Source organism: Mauremys reevesii, linkage group 1 (genome assembly GCF_016161935.1).
Source record: "Mauremys reevesii isolate NIE-2019 linkage group 1, ASM1616193v1, whole genome shotgun sequence".
NCBI lineage: Eukaryota > Metazoa > Chordata > Testudines > Geoemydidae > Mauremys > Mauremys reevesii.
In genome coordinates, this window is record NC_052623.1 from 59365746 (window position 1) to 59386698 (window position 20953).

Consider the following 20953-nt stretch of genomic DNA (forward strand, 5'->3'; position numbering starts at 1 on the left):
CATCCCTTGTCTCTTTTCACAAAAACACATACATGAGACTTTGCATCTGGGTGTCCCTGTGCTGTGAATGGCTACAGCCTTCCATGGGAGCAGCATCTCTCTCTTCCTTAGGTCTGACTATATCCCCATCCCTGCCTTTCTCACCTCTCTCCAGAAAACTGAGGCAAAAAGTAGAAGTCATCTAATTTGAGTCAACGCTCTTTGATCAGAGGAGTCAATGTACAATGTAATGCAATTGCTTTGAATTGCAACCCAACTGTAGAATCTAGTAAGCTGCTTCATGCATATAGTCAGAAACACTGGCCGTCTTTCCTCAGCAAATGTCCTGCAGACATCCATAATATTGGCTCTTAATGCAAGAGTCTACACATTGGGAAATCTCACTCATCCACCTTGTTTGCAGAGACGTTTTATGTATAATGGATTTCATATGTGTGGAGAGCAGGAGAAGTAAGGGAAAAGAGACCACACATTCCTTTAGGGGGGCTGTTTTTAACCTCTACAGGAGGGAGCTGCAACTCCAAAAAATGGCAACTAATAGTGAGTAAAAAGAGGAGGGAAATAAGAGAGAAAACTATCCAAAATCATGGGCCTTAGCATCCAGTTACAGCATATGAGCAAGTCCCTTTAACTTAGCTTTGATGGGAGTTACTCATATCCTGTGGTGGGAGAATAATGCTGAGAGAAATGATAAATTAGAGTTGGAAAAGATCTGCAATACGTAGTAGGTCATGTCATCCACCCTGCCACAGCAAGCTGCTCTACGCAGACAGCTGACACCAATTTAGTCTGTAAACACCATTAATGATATTAAAAGCTGGCTTGAGATTCATTTTCTGTGGAAAACATTCCCTCTTCTTTGGGTATATACTTATGTGGGACTTGATTAAGACATTTACAATGAGACAGTACCAATTCTTTTCTCCCCAACAGCATCCTCTCAATTTTAATTTTGCAGGCTCTCTGCATTCTGCCCATTTTATATTTACTTTTCAACAACTTTCATTCAATAGGGGGAAACCTTGGATAAAGTTTACACATACACACACACACACCCCTCACAAACAAAGCTGTCTCCCACAAGGAGCAACCAACAGATGGCATTGTATATTTCCATGTACAATATCTCTGTACGGAACATGCAATTGAGCGTTTGCTTTACTGGCTGTCCAAAGGAGCTAGTTAAGAAGCAAGACAAGGATTACACTTCCTTACCAAAAAAACCCTAAATCAAATTTAACAGAGTCCAGTACTTTTAAGATTCAGTCAGGTACAGTCCGGCTTTACAACCAAGCTTAGGCTAACATTAAGAATATACCTAGTGAAATACAGGCCATTAGCAGAAATTTGTGAATTCTAATATCCTTCGGTTTGTTGCCTTTGCAGAAGGGACACTGCATTTGCCAGCATATACACAAATTGCACATACAGGCAAATGGCCTGGGGCATGGTAACAGAGTGCAATCGTTCAAATACTCTGCACTATTTAGCTGCTCTAAAAACACGCATGTAACAACTCAGAAATTATGTTCACTGCAAAACCTGGCCATGGAGCACTGGAAACCTTTTAGGGGCTCTTTATCATTTCCTGCCTTTGCCAGAATGAGGCTAATTTGCTCCTATTTCAGCAGGCTCGAGCAGAGTGCAAAAAGAGAGACTGGATTGTCAGCATTATTGAAAGGATTCATGATTAGTCACACTCACTTGAAGGCAAGTTACTTGCCAGACACTACACTACTCATTAACAGACCTGCAAGCTGGCAGCCCTCCAGCAACTGAGCAACAGCTCCAGGCCTGGCAGACCCAAGAGGACCTATGAAACCCTGTATTCTCTCACACCCTGAAGTGCAAGAGGCCAGTTTAGGCATGCCTGGGTGAAATTGGCTCCCTAGGAGCTCAGTGGATCTGTTTGTTTTATGCTCTATAGCTTAAAATACAATTATTCAGGAGCCCAGCTGGTGCTAACATCAAGGTAACATCTTGGCGTGTTACTCTGAAACTGTTATCTGCATGGCACTCCCACTTTGTCCCCACAGTTCACTTTTCATCAATCAGAAAATTGTTTCGGGGCATGTCAGTTTTGAGCCTTTTCTGCCCTGCTTCAACTCTTACCTCAGTTCTAGAAAGGAAACCATGGAGGGCTGTGGGAAACCCATTAGCTGATCAGACAAGTGAGTGGTCCATCTTGTTCACTGTCCTGTCTCTGACAGTGGTCAGTACCAGATGCTTAGCAAGAAGGTGCAATGAACTCCATAAAAGACAATTATGGAATAACCTGCCAGGGGGGAAGTTTCTCCCTAACCCGTGTCAGTTTATGTATAGCTTATGCCCTAAAGGGAAGGCAGGGTGACCCTGCAGATACGGCAGGGGCCTGCTACTCACTTGTGGGTGACCTTGGGCAAGACATTTCCCCTCTGTGTCTGTTTTACCATCTGTAAAATGGGAACAATATAGAGCCCTTTGAGATGTACTGACTGTATAAGAGTTAGGCATTATTATGAAAGCCCCAGTTCAGCAAAGCACTAGAGCATGGGTTTTAAAGCTTTGCTGAATAGCTGGGCTGCTGAACCAGAGCCTAAAGCATGAGGGTTTATAACTTTTAAATTCTATTTAATATAACAGTGGATGTCCTCATTATCCATATAATTGTTTATTTCTCCTGATCCTCTTGGCTGCAGTGATCTCTTAGGGCAAAGAGATCCACAGAATAATTATGCATTGATTTAACAAGTAGCTTTTATCCGTTTTCAATCTGCTGCATTTCATTTCCATTGAATCCCTCTATGTTCCTGTGAGAGGAGGTTAGTAGGACAGCACAATTTGTGTTTCATTCCTCTTCATACCATTCATTATCTTGTATCCCTCTACCATGATCCTTCTTATTCGTCTCCACTCTAAACTAAACAGTGCCAATCTTTTCAATCTCTCTCAATGATGTGTTTGCTGCTTCCGCTTGATCCCATCTCCCCCTTCCCCCTCACACACACACTTCTGTTCTTCTTTAAAAGTATCCAATGTGCAAGCTAATCTCCCAGAATGTTTTACAACAATTAGGGAGAAAGGTTATAAAATTGTATCATTGTCACTATGTGCATTACTCTAGCCTGAAGGCTTTGCTGGAAGAGACACATTAAGGATTTACATCAGGCATTAAGGCCAGCATGCATGAATGTGTACGGGGAATAATTATTTCATGTAACAATTTGAAGCTATGCAGCGTTTGCATAAGGGAAAATGTTCTTATTAGTTAATCAGTCCTACCTTTCCCTACCCCTTTCCCATAAAAAAAAATTTAATTCAAGAGTACTGCACAATATGCCTCCATAAAGCTATATTTGTATAATATATATCAGGGGTCGGCAACCTTTCAGAAGTGCTGTGCCGAGTCTTCATTTATTCACTCTAATTTAAGGTTTCGCGTGCCAGTAATACATTTTAATGTTTTTAGAAGGTCTCTTTCTAGAAGTCTATAATATATAACTAAACTATTGTTGTATGTAAAGTAAATAAGGCTTTTAAAATGTTTAAGAAGCTTCATTTAAAATTAAATTAAACTGCAGAGCCCCCTGGACTGGTGGCCAGGACCCGGGCAGCGTGAGTGCCACTGAAAATCAGCTCACGTGCCGCCTTCGGCACCCGTGCCATAGGTTGCCTACCCCTGATATATATACAGGGAGATTCATATGTGCTGAAGAAATTTAGCTGCTGTATGAAGGGGAGTCCTAGCTGGGAGAAATAGCTCCAACCCCCCACCCCTCCCTCCAAGTTACAAGCTGGGGTGATTATAGGTTTGTATATATATATTTTTCAAGTCTGCAACAATGTCTTGTGCTGTGATTTCAGCATTGCAGGCGTAGGCAGGATCAGTAATTAGATGAGACACCTCCGAGGAATCGCTCTGTTGCAGGAAGTAGTACTGGTGATTCAGCAGGTGGCACTCTTCCTCCTGAGTTCATCACTGAACCAATTCCTCCCTCCCACTCCACCCCCCAAAAACATGAGGGAGGACTGTGCTGCTGAAAAGTGCTGAATTCTGGATGCAACATTATACCAAGCTCTTGCCTATTTGGTGGCTTTAAAGCTTCATATTAACCGATTATCCTACCCAAGTTCCAACCTGGGTATTTATAGCCTTAATTCTTAGCACATTCCAAGGGATTCAAAGTTTGGGGCGTTCTGGCCATGCTTCATTTCCTCCAGCCACACCCTCCTCCTCAGCAGCTGAGAAAGCATAGAGGCTGACACTATGCCCTTGCAGAATTCCCTTTGCTCCAGACCAAATCTTCTGTGGGACAGAAACACTGACTTGACGGCTAGATCTTTAGTGCAAGCAGCTACAGAGTACCTCAGGCTCTGGCCCTATATATAGGGATAGTGCTTGGGTAACAACTGGAGACGAGAGCAGGAGCAATTAACTGGTTGAGACAAATCACAACACCTATTTTCACAGAATTTTCAGGGTTGGAAGGGACCTCAAGGTCACCTAGTCCAACCCCCGACTCAAAGCAGGACCAATCCCCAGACAGATTTTTGCCCCAGATCCTAAATGGCCCCCTCAAAGATTGAACTCACAACCCTGGCAATGCTCAAACCACTGAGCTATCCCTCCTCCTTTTCCTATAATTGATGCCTCTTTTGGAGTACTTTATTCCATTTCCCAGCCCAAGTCGAGCTGTGTAGGTTTTGTATTAGGCAAACATTTCCCTGCAGGAGGATAAAGCATTTAAGTGAGAGATTTAGTTACCACGCTCCTTTCTCTCTCGTGCTCCTAATTTATACAAAAGTCCCCGAGGGTAATGTAAAAGAGAGAGCAGATTGGAACCATTCATTTGAATGATGTCACACTCACCTACTGTACCTATAAGAGAGGCATTATCATTTGCTAACATGATGCTTACTCTGTAGCTAACAAATATCTTTTAAAAATAAAGGAATCAGTTTCCAGGAAAAATCCTGTAAAATAGCAGTTTTCTTGAGGTGGAGATACATTTGCAAGGTTGTGTTCTGTTTAATCAAACTTAACATTTGATGGAAAATTTTGAATACGACAATCAGGTGCATAGCCGAAAGAATACAGCTTATGGATCTGCCTCTCCCTTCCCCCCGCCCCCCAGCTTTATGTTTTAGAGGGGAAAGAGCATTCAGCGCCTATTCTTAGGCAGCAGTGAATACTGGCATACACTGAGTGATGTGCCAAATGAGACACAGCTTCCAGTTACTGTCACCACAACCAGTCTGAAGCAATTGTCTCTATGCCATTTCTAGCCACTTCTTCAAACAAGTCCCCTTTTAAATGCATGTCATAAATGATCTTCTTAGCTATGATTTGGGCAGCTGACCTAAAACAAATAAAATCTTTTGATCCTGACTCCCCACCCTGTCAACACAGTCACCTGCCATGCTCACATGGTTAGCCTGGTCTACCACAGATGGGCAAAGAATGAATAATCTCATTCTTCAGAGATTATTTTATTGGCTGTAGATGAGTCTGTCAGCAGCCAACCGATACCTAACGCTTTCTGTGGTGATATTAGTGACATCAGGCCTGTCAGCAGCAGCAAGGAAACCCTCAGAGCTGCAGCCAGCATTCCATGGTAATGACAGGGAACTTAATGCTAGAGTCCTCAATGCAAACCCAAATCAGATGTTAGCTGATAGCATTTCAGAAAGTTGAGAGTATGTGAAAGTGGAAGATAAGCAGCAAGAGAAGGTTAATGCAAAGTACCAAATAATCCCTAAATTATGTGTTACAATCCACTAGTGGTTCCAGGGGAGTTTCCATTGGGTTCTGTGACTCAGCAAAGCTACTGTCACAAACTATGATCTATCATTCTAAAATGCCACTAAAACCACTGGTGATGGTCAGTCTCTTTTCAGATGAGGGCTCCTCTTGCTACCATAGTTATGAAACCCAATACCTTGCTCTTGGATATAATGTAAGATGTTGACAAAGGCAAGAAAACCCAAATTCTGTGTGTTCTGGCACAATCATTTTCAAAGTTAAAATCCATTCCAAAAGTCAGTATTTCCTGCTACTTACAGAGGTACACTCAGCATTGCAAAATGGCTGCTTTATGGCAACCCAAACTACAGACGCAATGAAGTGTACACTAGTGTCTTATATGGCAGTCATGCCAGTTTCACCAGGAGGTACCAGTGTGTCACACTGCCTTTACATGTGCAACAAGAACTGTAAAAATAATGTGCACAAACACCAGTTACAGTACAGCACAGTTCTATCTGTCTAGCAGTGATGCGCTGCCAACATTTTAACAAAGAGCTCCCTCAAAAAAAAATTATTCGGCCTCAGTTGGCAATGCATGTGACAGTCCCTTGGCAAAATGCTTGTTCCCGCCCCGAAAAACAAAAATACCCAAAAAAACAATCCACTTGATCCACATTTCCCCACAAACTCACCAGCTGCATAGTCTCCCCACTGTTAAATACATTAATTCCCCCCGAACCCTCTGGCTCATACTTCTTGTCTCGCCACGTTGCCCCCTCATCCCAGCACCTCACAGAGGTGGTAAGGTGTCTAGCACACTGATAACAATGTATAAATAATAAGGGCTGATTTGTGGCCATTCACTTGAGGAGCAGGGGACAGTGTGGAGGTGCACTGCCCCAGCAGGAGCTCCCGTGCCTTCTAGAGCCTTCAGGGGGCATGGCTAATATGACAATGATGCAGGAAATGTTCTCCCCTGAGTAGGGCCAGCTGGCATAGAGAGAGAAGGATGGGGATACCTTCACACCACTGTATCCCTCCCTGGGGAGTTTAGCACTCAACTGGAGTAGCCCAAAGACCCTACATGTGTGCTCCTGGTGCTGTTCCTCCCCTTGTGCACCCACGTATGGAGACCAGGCAGACTCCTACCCTACTGCTAATAATACATTTATTTGCCTTATAGCACAGACAGGCTCTAACTGGGTTCAGAGGGGATGTGATATGTCAGTAGAGTATAGGTGGCTTCATGCCACCAAGTACGAGGCAACAGTCCCTGGAGGATCTGGACACTGAAGATCTAAAACAGGCAATAAAGGTAAGTTTGTAATATACTAATGAGCTGAGTAGCCCCTTAACCAACACGTTGGGAATCATTCCACATGTAGGACAAAGTAGTCCCCGGACAAACCCTTTGGGGCAGATTCGGATTTGAATTACACTGGTGTAAAGCTGAACAACATTGCCTGAAATTAGCCAGTGCAATTCTCAGGTGCCACATTTTGATCTCAGTTAAGCCAATATAAACCTGAAGTAACCCCGCTGAAATCGGTAAATTTATTACAGATGTATAATTGGGTGCTTATCATCAAAATCTGGCCTGTTAACTTCTAGGGTGCTGGATTGGAATTAGTGGTAGTGACAAGGGGAGGGATAGCTCCGTGGTTTGAGCATTGGCCTGCTAAACCCAGGGTTGTGAGTTTAGCCCTTGAGGGGGCCATTTAGGAAACTGGGGTAAAAATTTGTCTGAGGATTGGTCCTGCTTTGAGCAGGAGGGCTGGACTAGATGACCTCCTGAGGTCCCTTCCAACCCTGATATTCTATGATTCTGTAAGTAAGATTGTATGCATGTAACTGAGATCAGTCTTAGCACTCTAGCTGATAGTGCCAGCTTTTAGACATTATAAATAAACAGGATTTGCATCAAATTTGGCTTCACTTACACCCATGCAACCCCATCCACCCTATGGAAGTCAGTGGGCCTACAGGGGTATAAGTGAAAGCAGAACTTATCCCTTTGGCCCAGATTCACTCCAGTGAATCTAGAGTGCCAATGGAGTTACTCTAGATTAACAATAGTGTTAGAATCTGTCCCTTTGTCTTTCAATTAACTCCTCAAACTGATGGTCTTCTGATTGAGTTGGTGATTCCAGCTTTGTCTTTTACCTCTTACTACAGACTACAATACAGTAGATCTGACTTTAATATCACAGAGAATGTCTAATTCTCCATACTGAAAATGTTCAAATATAGATGACTTTTCACCTTTCCTTGCTAGAGGCCAAATTCTTTTGAACAATACTAAACCTTATTTAACCAGGAAGTCTTCAAAATTATGGAGTGCCCCCAAAGGTCATGAGTTCTGGGGCAACCTTGAAAAGTGACTTTTATCTCAACGGACATCCTGGTGGCTCAAGGCTTAAATAAATACATTCTAATACCTAACACTCCTAAAGGATATATGCTCAGTGCCAAAGGTTATATACTTAGTGAAGCATTCTAGGCAAACATGCAGTGCTGGAAGACCTTGCATTCATTTCCTTATAAATAACAGGGATAATTCCTAATTAATAAATAAATGTTTTTTGTTAGGAGATTAGAAATCTGCACTAGATACAAGAGTTTTCCACAAAATTGTTTGTCACATGATCTTGCAATGATTTAATCAGACATATAATACAAAGCAAGAGACAGGGCCATGTTAATTAATATATAGGTCTGGGGTATGGTGATTTCAGGGGCATTGTTTTGGACAGGCAGACAGGCAACATGGATGCCTTGGGCCATCCTGCAGAGGTGGGGGTGGAGTGAAGATCTGGGTTGAGAGAAAGCCCACATGTCTTTGAGTGGTAAGGCAGGACCTGTAAAGCTACCCAACAGACAGTCAGCTCTGCGAAAAGAGAGGTTGTTTCACAGATAAAATGCTGCAAACCTCTGATCTCTAAATGGAGATTGTGACTAATCGGCTAAGAACGTAGAGGTGAGTGGACTGCTTATAGGGACTTGATAGACCAAATGTATCCCCACTGTAATTCCATTGATTTAAATGGATTTAACCCTGGGATTAACTCAGTCCATAGGGTTGATTTGGTCCTGGCCAGATATAGGACCATAAGATCGAATTTTAACTAACATGTGGCTTCCTTTTAAAATACACCTTGGGCAGATACTTCCACCATCTCCTGCCTCTCACACACACACACTGCATGGGCAGAAGTTTGTTGTTCTCTTTGTGGAATCATCCTATCCAATAACAGTTCATTCAGGGTTAATTTTTCCCTTTAACAAAAAGAAGATGAGCCAAAAAAATTGCCTGGGTCACTATCAGACAGATACGAACCATACCAAGTAACATCATGTATAATGTGGGGGTTACTATGATGGGTGAGATGTCTAAAAGTGAAATCTCTACCATGAAAGGACTGATGGAGCCGCTCTGCTTCACTTTAGCTTTCTCATGCATGCCACTAATAATAGGCCACACACCAGAAAGCATGATGTGTTCATGTACAGCCTGATCAAAAGCCCATTAAGTGCAAAGAAAGACTCACTGTGTGACATCAATGGGCTTTACGTCAGGTCTTTAGAGCTTGATCCTCCAAGGTTCTAAAAGGTGCTGAATATTCTCAACTTCAGTGGTAGTCAAGTAACCTACAGGATCAAACCCTTAAAAATGTAAGTCTGAGACTTTAGGGCCTGACTCTGAAAGATGCTGAATAGCTGCAGCTCCCATAGACTCCCTTAGGAATTGTGGGTACTCAGAGTGGGATTCACAGGCAGGACATGAGTGCCTAAAGTGGCAGTTAGGGGCCCAAGTCCAACATTTAGGTGCCACTGGCATTCACAAAACCCCTGTTCAGCTGCTGCCTAAAGTCCCTATGTGCAGAGGCAATGCGTGGGGGCAGAGTGGGCATGCAGAGATTTGCTGCTTGGCTTGAACTGAGCATGCTGACACAGACTGAGCATGCTCAGTAACAGGGCTAAAGCCAGCTGCCCTCACTCTGCTCTCTCTGAGCCCTCCCCCGCACCTTTCAGCAGGCATGGGTCATCTCTGCATATGTGCCTACGTTTTTGATATTAAAGCCCCTGAGGTATCTACATTTTGATGGCTGGGCCTGTGTACAAACACCGCAGCCCTGGACATCTCCCAGCAGCTCAGTGCCTAATTCATGGCTAAGCCCCAGCAGAATTCACAAAGCAGGCATCCCCCACTTATAGTGCCTCTAGGGCCTGATTCAGTAGGCATGTTTAGAGCCTGGCTAAACCTACAAAGAAGAGCAGGTGGTGGCCTACCCATTATAACATTTGTCTCAATGGCTATAGCATTCTCTGTGGATGTAGAAAACCTAGGTTCAATTCCCCCCTTTGCCAGATGTAGAAGGAGGAGCTGAACTCATGTTGCCCCGCTCCCAGGAGAATGCCTGAGCTACAGGGTATTCTGGGGCAGAGGTCTCTCAGTTGAAGCTTTTCCTCTGTGTATAAATTAAATAGGCATTGGAGCAGAGGGATGGGAACGAGGATCTCCCACAGCCCAGGTGTGAACCTAACCACTGGACTATAGAGAGTCATTCACACCCTGGCCCAGTGATGCCTTGGTTTTGCTTGATAAAGGACTGACCTGGCTTAGGCACCTAACTCCGGGAGAGGGTTCAGGCTGTGAATCTTGACTGAAGAGAGGAGTCTCCCTACAGTACACGCTTGGTGCACAGTGTCTCATCAGTGCATTGTTGATGAAATGCTGAAACAAGAACTAAAGTTACATCATAGAGAACGACACTACCAGCCTTACCCAAGTTGAGTAATACTTTACTCCTTCAGTAGTCACGTTGAAGCTACTCATATAGCAAGGTACTTCTCAACTAGAGAAAGGGGATTCAAATCTGGCCGTTCAGGTTTTCTTTCAATATCTGTCATTATTAAGCATGATTGCAAATGCTTTGGTTCATTTCACTTCAGAGCTCATTTCAAACAGGTCAGTGAATGGAGCTGTAATTACAAGGCAACCAGCTTGTCTAATAATTCAATGCCACTCATGTGTTGCACAAAAATTATACCTGCGGGTAGTTGCTCTAAATTCTGTTTGCAGTTCTATATGTTTTATATCCTACCAATTCATCAATCTGTTTATACACTGATGTAATACTTAGATTGATATTTAACTATCCAAAGAATCATTGACTTAAAAAGATTTGCTAATGACTGTCATTCAGTGATATGACAGAGTTTGCACTATCTGGAAAATTGTAATCACTTATTTGCAAATCATAGCCTTTCTTTCATACACACACACTGAGAGGAAGAGAGAGCTAGCTGTGTCACATATCACTAGGAACAGCTGGGATAGGCAAAGTAAATAGAAAATTGTTGATTTGTAAAATCTCAACCAAGGGCTCCAGATATAAACAATTGTTTACAATATTGATTAATTTCTTACTTTCCGCTTCTATTGCCCCTTTTAGCTTCCTTTAAGTCCTCACCATCCCACAAGATTTTAAAGCAATGTGAAATAAATAAGGGAGTTGATCACTATTGAAGCATAAGAACATTTTCCAGCTGTCTGTCAGAAATGTATAACTTTTTATATAAATTGTTTAGTAGCTTAGAGCTGGGACTCAATTGGCAGAGGAGCATTTAGCTGATCATTCCGAACAGTCTTTTTAAAGTGGTGAAATACTTGCCCCATTTCACCTCGCACCCCTCTCCCAGGGCACGGCTAGAATAAAAGAGGACCAGTAAAATTAAGATCCACAGAAGTTGTGGCGGGGGAGGGAAAGAAGCAGAAATGCAGTGGCTGAAACACGCACAATTATTTATAGCTAGCAGAAAAGTTACAGTAAATGTTTTTAGAATTGATTCATAGGTGAAATGTTTTCCTCTCTCCTACCACCGTTTATATTTAGATGCTTGTATGTATTATAGATGGAACTGATACTGCTGCCTACTAAGGTTGCTATCATAAGACCGTGTTTTGGTTTGCTTGTAACTTTGCCAAAGTTTAACCATTTTGGCTGAAATTTTCTGTGCCAGGTGTCTGCCTCAGGCAGAAAGTTTCTGGAGAATTTCAGCCAAAATTGTTCAGCTGTTTATAAGAACAAGGCTAGTGAAAGTGCTGTTTTGCCCTTTGTCCATGTTGGAAAATCCTGGCACCCACAGGACTTCTAAGGAGGCTAGGTGGTGTTAACACTGCCATTCTCCCTCGAGGTTGCTGCTGGGGAGGTGCAGCTTTAATTTATGGCAAGGGCTCTGTTAAGGTGATGCACTAAATCAGCACTTCCCTTAGTTAGCAGGCACTGACATGCGTAGGACAGAATTGGCCTGCCAGTGCTGGGCCGACAGGTAGTTGAATTTGTGGCCGCTTTATGGTTCTGCACCCTGCTTCTCACCCCAGCTAACTTAGTCCAAGGAAATATGGCCAATGAGTATATATAGGCATTGTAGCTTACGGGTGTGCATTGCACAGCTCTAGTTGTATGGTTGTATATGCAGTGAAACCTATCATCAAATTGAGATTTTCAGATCTGGATCCAGACACATGTTTCTCCAGATAGGGAGTGGAATTCAGATCCAGACACAGGCTCATCCATAATGGAAACAACACTGGGCGCTATTTAATATTCCCAGTTTAGCTTTTTATAATGCAAAATGCTGATACCTTAGTGACAGGGTTGGTCTAAATGGCTAGACAACTTGAGTTGGAAGTTCTCAGTGAGCCATGAACTGTCAGTGAAAAGGCTATTTGGCTATTACATATAGAGCTGGTCAGAAAAGTTTTATTTAAAGTTTTCTTTTGTTGGAAAAAGGGGCTTCAACAAAAGTGAAACTTCCTGCAAAAGAAAAAAATGAAAATATTTTAATTTTGGAAAAATTTTGTTTTGGAAAATTAGAAAATTTAATTTCAAGTTGTATTGTATGAGTTTTTTCATTTATATTTATTAATTTTACAGTTATTATTTTATGACATATCAGTAGTAGCAATGCATGATAATAATATGCACTGCTGCTACTGACATCATTATATCACATATAAATAAAAATAAAATAATAGTTGAAATATTCTGTTAAAATCATTTAGGGCACCTGCTACTATGCCAGCAATGCCCCTCTGCTATGTACATCGGCCAAACTGGACAGTCTCTAAGGAAAAGGATAAATGGACACAAATCAGATATTAGGAATGGCAATATACAAAAACCTGTAGGAGAACACTTCAACCTCCCTGGCCACACAATAGCAGATCTTAAGGTGGCCATCCTGCAGCAAAAAAACTTCAGGACCAGACTTCAAAGAGAAACTGCTGAGCTCCAGTTCATCTGCAAATTTGACACCATCAGCTCAGGATTAAACAAAGACTGTGAATGGCTTGCCAATTACAGAACCAGTTTCTCCTCCCTTGGTTTTCACACCTCAACTGCTAGAACAGGGCCTCATCCTCCCTGATTGAACTAACCTCATTATCTCTAGCTTGCTTCTTGCTTGCATATATAAACCTGCCCCTGGAAATTTCCACCACTTGCATCCGAAGAAGTGGGTATTCACCCACGAAAGCTCATGCTGCAAAACGTCTGTTAGTCTATAAGGTGCCACAGGATTCTTTGTTGCTTTTACAGATCCAGACTAACACGGCTACCCCTCTGATACTTGCTACTTAGTACTGATTGAAACTTCCTTTGTAGATCAGTGCTTCCTATTTGTGTTGTAATCAGACACTTTCACATCCCTGGAATATGAAGCAGTACAGGAAATGCAGATCTCTCTAAGGCTACATCCAAAATCGAATGTATGGTAATTCAGTCCTTAGCCTCTTTGCTGAGACTGCCCCAAAAAGTGTTAATTGTAGTAGTTTTTAGAGGAGTGGGTGTTTATCACTAGAAATGATGTTGTACAGGAGATGAGACTAGATAGCACAATGGTCCCTTTTCTGTATCTTTTCCACTATATCTTTTTTGAGGTGTGGCAATTGGAACTGCACACAATATTCAAGATTTGGGCATACCATGGATTTCTATAGTGGCATTATGATATTTACTGTCTTATTATCTATCCCTTTCCTAATGGTTTCTGACATTGGATTGGCTTTTTTGACTGGTGCTGCACATTGAGCAGATGTTTTCAGAGAATTATCCACAGTGACTCTAATACGTTTTCCAATGTGCATTATTTTGCATTTATAAATATTGAACTTCATCTGCCATTTTGTTGCCCAGTTACCCACTTTTGTGAGATCCATTGGTAACTCTTCAGTGTCTGCTTTAGACTTAACTATCTTGAGTAATTTTGTATTATCTGCAAATGTTTCCACCTTACCGTTTACCCCTTTTTCCAAGCTGAAAAGTCCCTGATTATTAATCTCTCCTCATATGGCAGCCATCCCATACCCCAATCATTTTTGTTGCCCTTTTCTGAACCTTTTCCAATTCCAAGATATATATTTTTGAGATGAGGCGACCATATCTGCACACAGTATTCAAGATGTGGGTGTACCATGAATTTATATAGAGGCAATACAATATTTTGTGTCTTATTATCTATCCCTTTCTTAATGATTTCCAACATTCTGTTCACTTTTTTGACTGCCACTGCACATTTTGTGGATGTTCTCAGAGAACTATCCACAGTGACTCCAAGATCATTTTCTTGAGTGGTAACAACAAATTTTATATGTATTGTTGTTATTATGTTTTTCAATGTGCATTGCTTTATATTTATCAACATTGAATTTTATCTGCCATTTTGTTGCCCAGTCACCCATTTGTGAGATCCTATTTTAGCTCTTCACAGTCTGCTTGGGACTTAACTATCTTGAGTAGTTTTGTATCATCTGCAAATTTTGCCACCTTACTGTTTATCCCGTTTTCCAGATAATTTATGAATATGTTGAATAGGACTGGTCCCAGTACAGGCCCCTGGGGGACACCATTATTCATCTCTCTCCATTCTGAAAACTGACCATTTGTTCCTACCCTTTGTTTCCTGTGTTTTAACCAGTTACTGATCCATGAGAGGACCTTCTCTCTTATCCCATGACTGCTTAGTTTGCCTAAGAGCCTTTGGTGAGAGACCTTTGGTGAGGGACCTTGTTAAAGGCTTTCTGGAAGTCCAAGTATTATATGCACTGGATCACTCTTGTCCCCTCAAAGAATTCTAATAGATGGGTGAGGCATGATTTCTCTTTACAAAAGAAGCCTTGACTCTTCCACAACAAATCATGTTCATCGCAGAGTCTGATAATTCTGTTCTTTACTATAGTTTCAACCAATTTTCCTGGTACCGAAGTTAGGCTTACCAGCCAATAATTGCCAGGATTGCCTCTGAAATTTTGTTTTTTTCTAATTGGCATCACATTAGCTATCCTCCAGTCACCTGTAGAGAAGCTGATTTAAATGATAGGTTACATACCACAGTTACATGCCTCAGGAGAGCATAGTTCTAGTTCACTTACCCCTTCATGCCCCCATTTTCCCCTATGGGCTGAGATCCCTGGCAGATTATGACTAGACATTGATGCTTTGGGGCTCAACCCAGACCAGGAAGGGCCTGAAACTCTGGGTGCCTTAAATGCTATGCTGCTGTGGCCCACAACCCTGACACCAACAGCCAACCTAAGAGCATGCAGGTCACACACTGGCATCCACTGCCCAGTTACTCTTTGCAGGGTGACCCCAACACTGTCCCAGTCCCAAATTTTCCCCAAACTGACTGTCCTATGATGTCCAAACCTGCCCCACCACTGCACTCACTGAAATTAAGTTCTTTGCTTCTTTAAAGAGACAACAGACTGAAGCTCATTAATTTAACTGGGGTTTGGCAAACACTCTTACTTCATTGATAGCACTGAATTGGTTTATAGTAAAAGTAAAACAAGTGTATTTGACAAAAGGACACAGGATTAAGTGATACCAAGTATAAGGAATAAAGATAGAAAGGGTTACAAGCACACAAAAAGTAAACACACGCTTCTAAGACCAAAACTTAAATCAGCAAGTTCCAGCCTTTGCCTAAGCAGTTTTCTCACCTCAACTCAGTTCCAAGAAACTTCAATCCCCTTCATTGACGGATCCACTTTTTTCATATGTGCAAGAGTTCTGGCCTCTTGTGTCTGCCCAGTAATGGGTAACTATGGGGTTCTCTCTCCTTCTTATATTCCAGTAAACCTTTGAAATGTAGTCTTTGAAAAGTGAGCCCAGACAAAGCTTCTCTCGCCCGCTGCAGTGTAGATGCCATCCTGTCTTCCTCAAGTTCATCGACCCTGCTTCAAGAGGCAGGAAGGCATCCAGGAGGTACAGCATCCACCCACCCATCCTGATGGTTAAGTATTCCTCTTTCCCCACCTGCTCTCCTGATGGCTTTGTTTAGCTTGTATGTAAGTGTGCTTTTCTTTGTCTTTGGTCACATCTTGTCTATTTTACATCAGACACACATTCAAGCAAGTGGAACCACATTCCTTTGCCTGAAACAGACTTTCCAAATACATTTTAAGAACACATTTGCAGCACGTACCTATAAAGTCCTTGGTGGATTTACTGTACATACACCACACAAGGATTTTTGGGACCAGCATGTTACCAGTTTGGATATACCACCTTACATGACACCTTTTAGATACAGATTATGACAACAGTGTGTTAGGTATAGTAAGTGGTGTCAGGCCTGACAAGAGCTGCTGACACAGAGTAGTGAACCACCAACAGGCCTGTGTCACAGACACCTCCTATGATGCACCTCAAATCATGTTGTTCCCATGATGCCTTACATGCCTCAGACAGAGTGGAGATTGCACCTGAACTACAACACCCAGAAAGCACCACAGCATAGGCAGATGCAGCTTAATGTCAAACTGACCCAAAAATCAAATATTTGGTTTTGATTTTACTAATGGAAAATTGAAAAAATTCAGCAAAATCTCACAGAACATTTCGTTTTGCAGAAACTGCATTTTCTGTCAGAAAAATTATTCTGATAGAAAATTCCCATCCAGCCTCCACTCCTACTGCCAAACCATCAACTTATTTCCTGCGTTTGGGGTGGGATGTGCAACCTACAGCAAGTAGTCAAACAGGACTGTCACATGCACTGCACCTTTGCTCCTGCAGCATCAGTGCCATTTGTCTCATCTATGGCAACAATTACAATACCATGACAGCTACAGCGACTGGGTCTCAGCCAGTCTGGAGCTGCAGATTGTCTCCCTCACAGCAGGAAATAAGGCAACTGTCCAAATCACAGGAGAAATGGGAGGAAGAGGAGGAGAGGGATGAGCTTTCTGGAACCTTTACTTTCCATAGATATGCTTTTTATTTTAACAATGGGAGAAAATCAAGTACAGGAACCAGGAGTAATATGAAGCAGTATAAAGATCTGCTACAAGATTTTGCTTTAAAACATTCTCTCAGACAAAAGATTAAATTACCATTTGAATGCCATGGTAGAAGAGCTAATAATGTTGATTTTATGTTCCAAAAAAAATTAAGGATCTTGCCTCTTGGTAATACACAGTCCTTTCAACTTCAATTAAGGGAAGTGTGGTTCCAATCATTTATACTCTAAGGTTTCTTTCTTTTTACCACCCAAGAATTGTTTCTTCCAACCACTTTCATGATCCTTTTGTGGATTTCCACTGGCGGTGCAGAATGGCTGAATCTGTGGCCAGAATGCTGTGGTTAAAGTTACACTGCAGCTGTACTTTTAGATCTTAGTTAAAATATACCAAGTTGTTTATGACTTTCAGCTTCTGGGGCTTTGGAGAAGCTTGAACCCAAATCCTGGAGGTGAATGAAAATCATATGCCCTGCAACACAGAACCTTCCAAGACAGGCTTTTTGTATTAGGTGAATGACAACAGAAAATGAGATCTCCCTTCTGATTAACAGATCATATTTTCATCGCCATTTAGAATTTCTTTAGCTATCTAGGAAGGTTATCCTGCAGACTTTCCAAGCTTCCAAGTATAAATAACTGGAACACTAAGGAGGAAATCAAAACAAATGCATATTTATCTTCAGAACTGACAACAATGTTGAATGGAAAAAGATAAATCCTGTACTGGTAGCAAAATGAATAGCAGTCGTTTAAAACAACAGAGCCAGCAAACACAATTTTCTTAAAAGATTTGTGGATTATGGAGCATAAAATAACTTGTCAGTGCTCTAAGTCATGTGTGAAAGGAATTTGTAGAACTTTGGATGGGGATGCTTGCCCAGTGCTTCCCCTATCCTCACCCTAGTCAGCTCTGAGCAATAAAATAGATCAGACACCTAGGAGCACAGGAATTGCCATGGTGGGTCAAGATTAGGGTCCTTCTAGTCCCACAATCTGTCTCATGAGAGAGGGGCAGAACCAGCTTCTTCAGAAAAAGTGCAAAGAGCCCTGCAGAAGATTGTTATGGAGTAATCTGCTCATAGGGACAGTTTCCTCTAATCCCCATTAGTTAGAGGTTAGTTGATGCCCTGAAATGTGAGAGTTTAATATGCCTTCTGAAACTCTTGCTGCCTTTTTACATCTTTACCATTGCAACTCTGGATATTTTTATTATTCAGAATTGTTAATCATGTTTATTGTGGTAGAGGCAAGGGACCAACTGAGAATGAGGTCCATTGTGCAAGGTACTGCACAAACAGTTTAGTAGCCAGTCCCTGCTCTGAAAAGTGAGAGGCTTACAGAAGAAGTATCCCATCCATTTTTGAAGCCTGTAAAGCTCTTGGCCTCAGTGACAATGAGTTCCACAATCTAATTATGTGTTTTGTGAAAACCTCCCGGAAATGGAGGGCCAACTGTGGGACTGTAATTGCAGTGTGCCCATACCATTAGAGTGCTCTACCAAAGTAAAGGAGCTTTAACATGGAAGTGAATTAACACTGACACATACTTTATGTCCCCTTTACACTGCCACAGGGGTGTAAAGAGGCCTTAATATAAATAAGAACCAGGCCTTTGAGAATGTCAAACTTTCATTGCAATGCATGGGCTGTAAGTATGCTGATCCCTTTTCTAGGCAATATTTATCTCAATCCTTGCATGCTGCATTGATTAGAGAAAAAAATGGACAATTATCCAGATACCAATCATATATGGTGGCATTTATTTCTATCCTAGATATTTCTAAAGCATCTGTGCAATTAAGCACAGAGCTGTAAATAGGCTAGATTAACTCACCGGAAGGAGTCTTGCTTATATGGACAGAATTTAGCAAATAGCTATATTTGGGGCACGAAGGAAATTTCCCCAAAGCATATGTAAGCAGAGTCAGGATGAGCTCTACCCTGACATCTGGTGGTGAATTATGGGGAGTGTGGAAAGGAATTTCAGGTATTTGCATTGGCACACCCATCCCACCTAGTATAGACCACGGCAGCCTGGGATGGTTATTTTGACAGCTCTGGGATCCCCAATTTCTTTGTTATTGGGGCAGGAGGAATAAAGTGTTGTCACCCTGATTATGTGAATGAGGAACTACGAGACTGCTTTATGCCAGAGATGTCTCAACAGCAATTAAGTAGCACTTGCTAGACAAGGAACATGGGTGCCAAAACCCAGTGAAATGAGAGAGGTTGGGGACTGGTGTGTACACCTGATGGTATGGGCCTAGAACACCAATTGCACATCCTCCTCTCTCCACTGTTGAAGAGCAGAGCTAATTTTGAATCCATTAGGAGTCCATCTAGAGGCTGCTGAGCTGAATTCACGTTGGGCCAATGGTGCACCAGCACTGGGGCTCCCCTACTAAGAGCTGAAATCACTAAAAGAGCTAAGCTTACTGAGCTGAGATCACTGAGTGGGGGAGCCTGAAGATCTATCACTAAGCGGCTGGCAGAGCGGAGCAGTTTGCAGCATGTTGGAGCAGCCCACGGAACAGTGAGCAGAGTGGAGCGGTTTGCGGGGATGGCTGGAGCAGCTCACGGGTCGGCTGGAGGAGCGGCACAGCTGGTGGAGTGGAGCCGGTCGTGGTGAAGGCTGCAGCAGAACTCCACGGAGAGGCGGAGCAGTTGGCCCCGGCCCACGTAAGGTGCCCCTTAACACCCTGTGTGCCCCCCCCATTTCCACCCAGGCTGGAGGGGTAAAGCTCTGCAGATAAACTGTTGAACTCTGGGGTGGCACCGACCAGAGACTTTTGGGTTATTGGACTTTGGAGTGATTGGACTTAAGATCCTAAGGGGGAAAGGACATTGCCAAATGTACTTGGAGGTGGGGTTTTTTTTCTTATGGTTTGTGTTATAATCCTGTTTGTGGTGTTTCTCTAATGTGATGCCGCATTGTTTCCCTCCTTTATTAAAAGGATTTTGCTACACTCAGACTCCGTGCTTGCGAGTGGGGAAGTATTGCCTCCTAGAGGCACCCGGGGGGGGGGGGGTGGTATGTAATTGTCCCAGGTCACTGGGTGGGGGCTTGAGCCGGTTTTGCATTGTGTTATTGAAACGGAACCCCTGGATACTGAACCCGGCCCTTGTTGCTGCCAACTCAGAGGGGCAGAAGGGTTACACATAGTAGCAAGAACCTTAGGTCTTTTTCTAACGTTTTCTGGGGGGGAAATGGGAATTAGGATTAGGGGAGCATGGTCCAACAAAGCCTAGTCCTGCCTCTGTCACCTGTAGCCATGACAGGAAGGGGAGGAATGTTCAGGAATAGATGTTTTAATGGCAAAGGACAAAGGTTATCCTACTAGACCATTGCAGGAGTGGGACCACAGACTCTAATGATATTTTCCATCAGCTAAAATTTAGTCTATCATTGTTCATTGGCAGGCCAGGAAATGTCTTCTCCACCCCTATCGGGACAGCAGTGAGTTCTGACTATAGACTGGAGCAGATCCAAGCATGGGTACATTCCCCACTTTTTTCCAATCCCCAAACTGAGCTAAAAAAAAAAAGAAGTTCTCAGTCACATACAGCTAAGATCTATTGCTCAGTTACAACACAGTCTGTTTGATCTTTGCTCTGTGCGTAAAGCACCGTTTCAGGGTTGCCGGGCAGCTCTGTTTTCCTTCCTTTAGAAATAGAGATGGATTCATTTAGAATCATGGGCCACTGAGATGGGAGCTCAGGTGTGGCAGAAATGGCAGGTGGCTGGAGCTGACTTGAAAGCAATTAAATGTACAAATCTTTGATTAGGCTCCCGGGAATGGAGTCATTAGCCACACTGAACAGACCAGCTTGCTTTCCACTGCCTCATTAGTTGCAATACTGATGTTACTTTAAAAAGCCTGGAAGAAAAAAAAAAGCCTCCCACACAGAATTAGGA

General features: G+C 42.6%; 1 long non-coding RNA gene across 1 annotated transcript in view; it reads left to right on the plus strand.

The window, feature by feature from the left end:
- LOC120400499 overlaps window positions 1-19045 on the plus strand; it is a 140170-nt gene extending 121125 nt beyond the window's left edge. The window contains exon 3 of the long non-coding RNA XR_005595946.1: window positions 15869-19045. This is a non-coding gene — a long non-coding RNA (uncharacterized LOC120400499). The remainder of the gene's footprint in view (window positions 1-15868) is intronic.
- Window positions 19046-20953: the final 1908 nt, after the last annotated feature.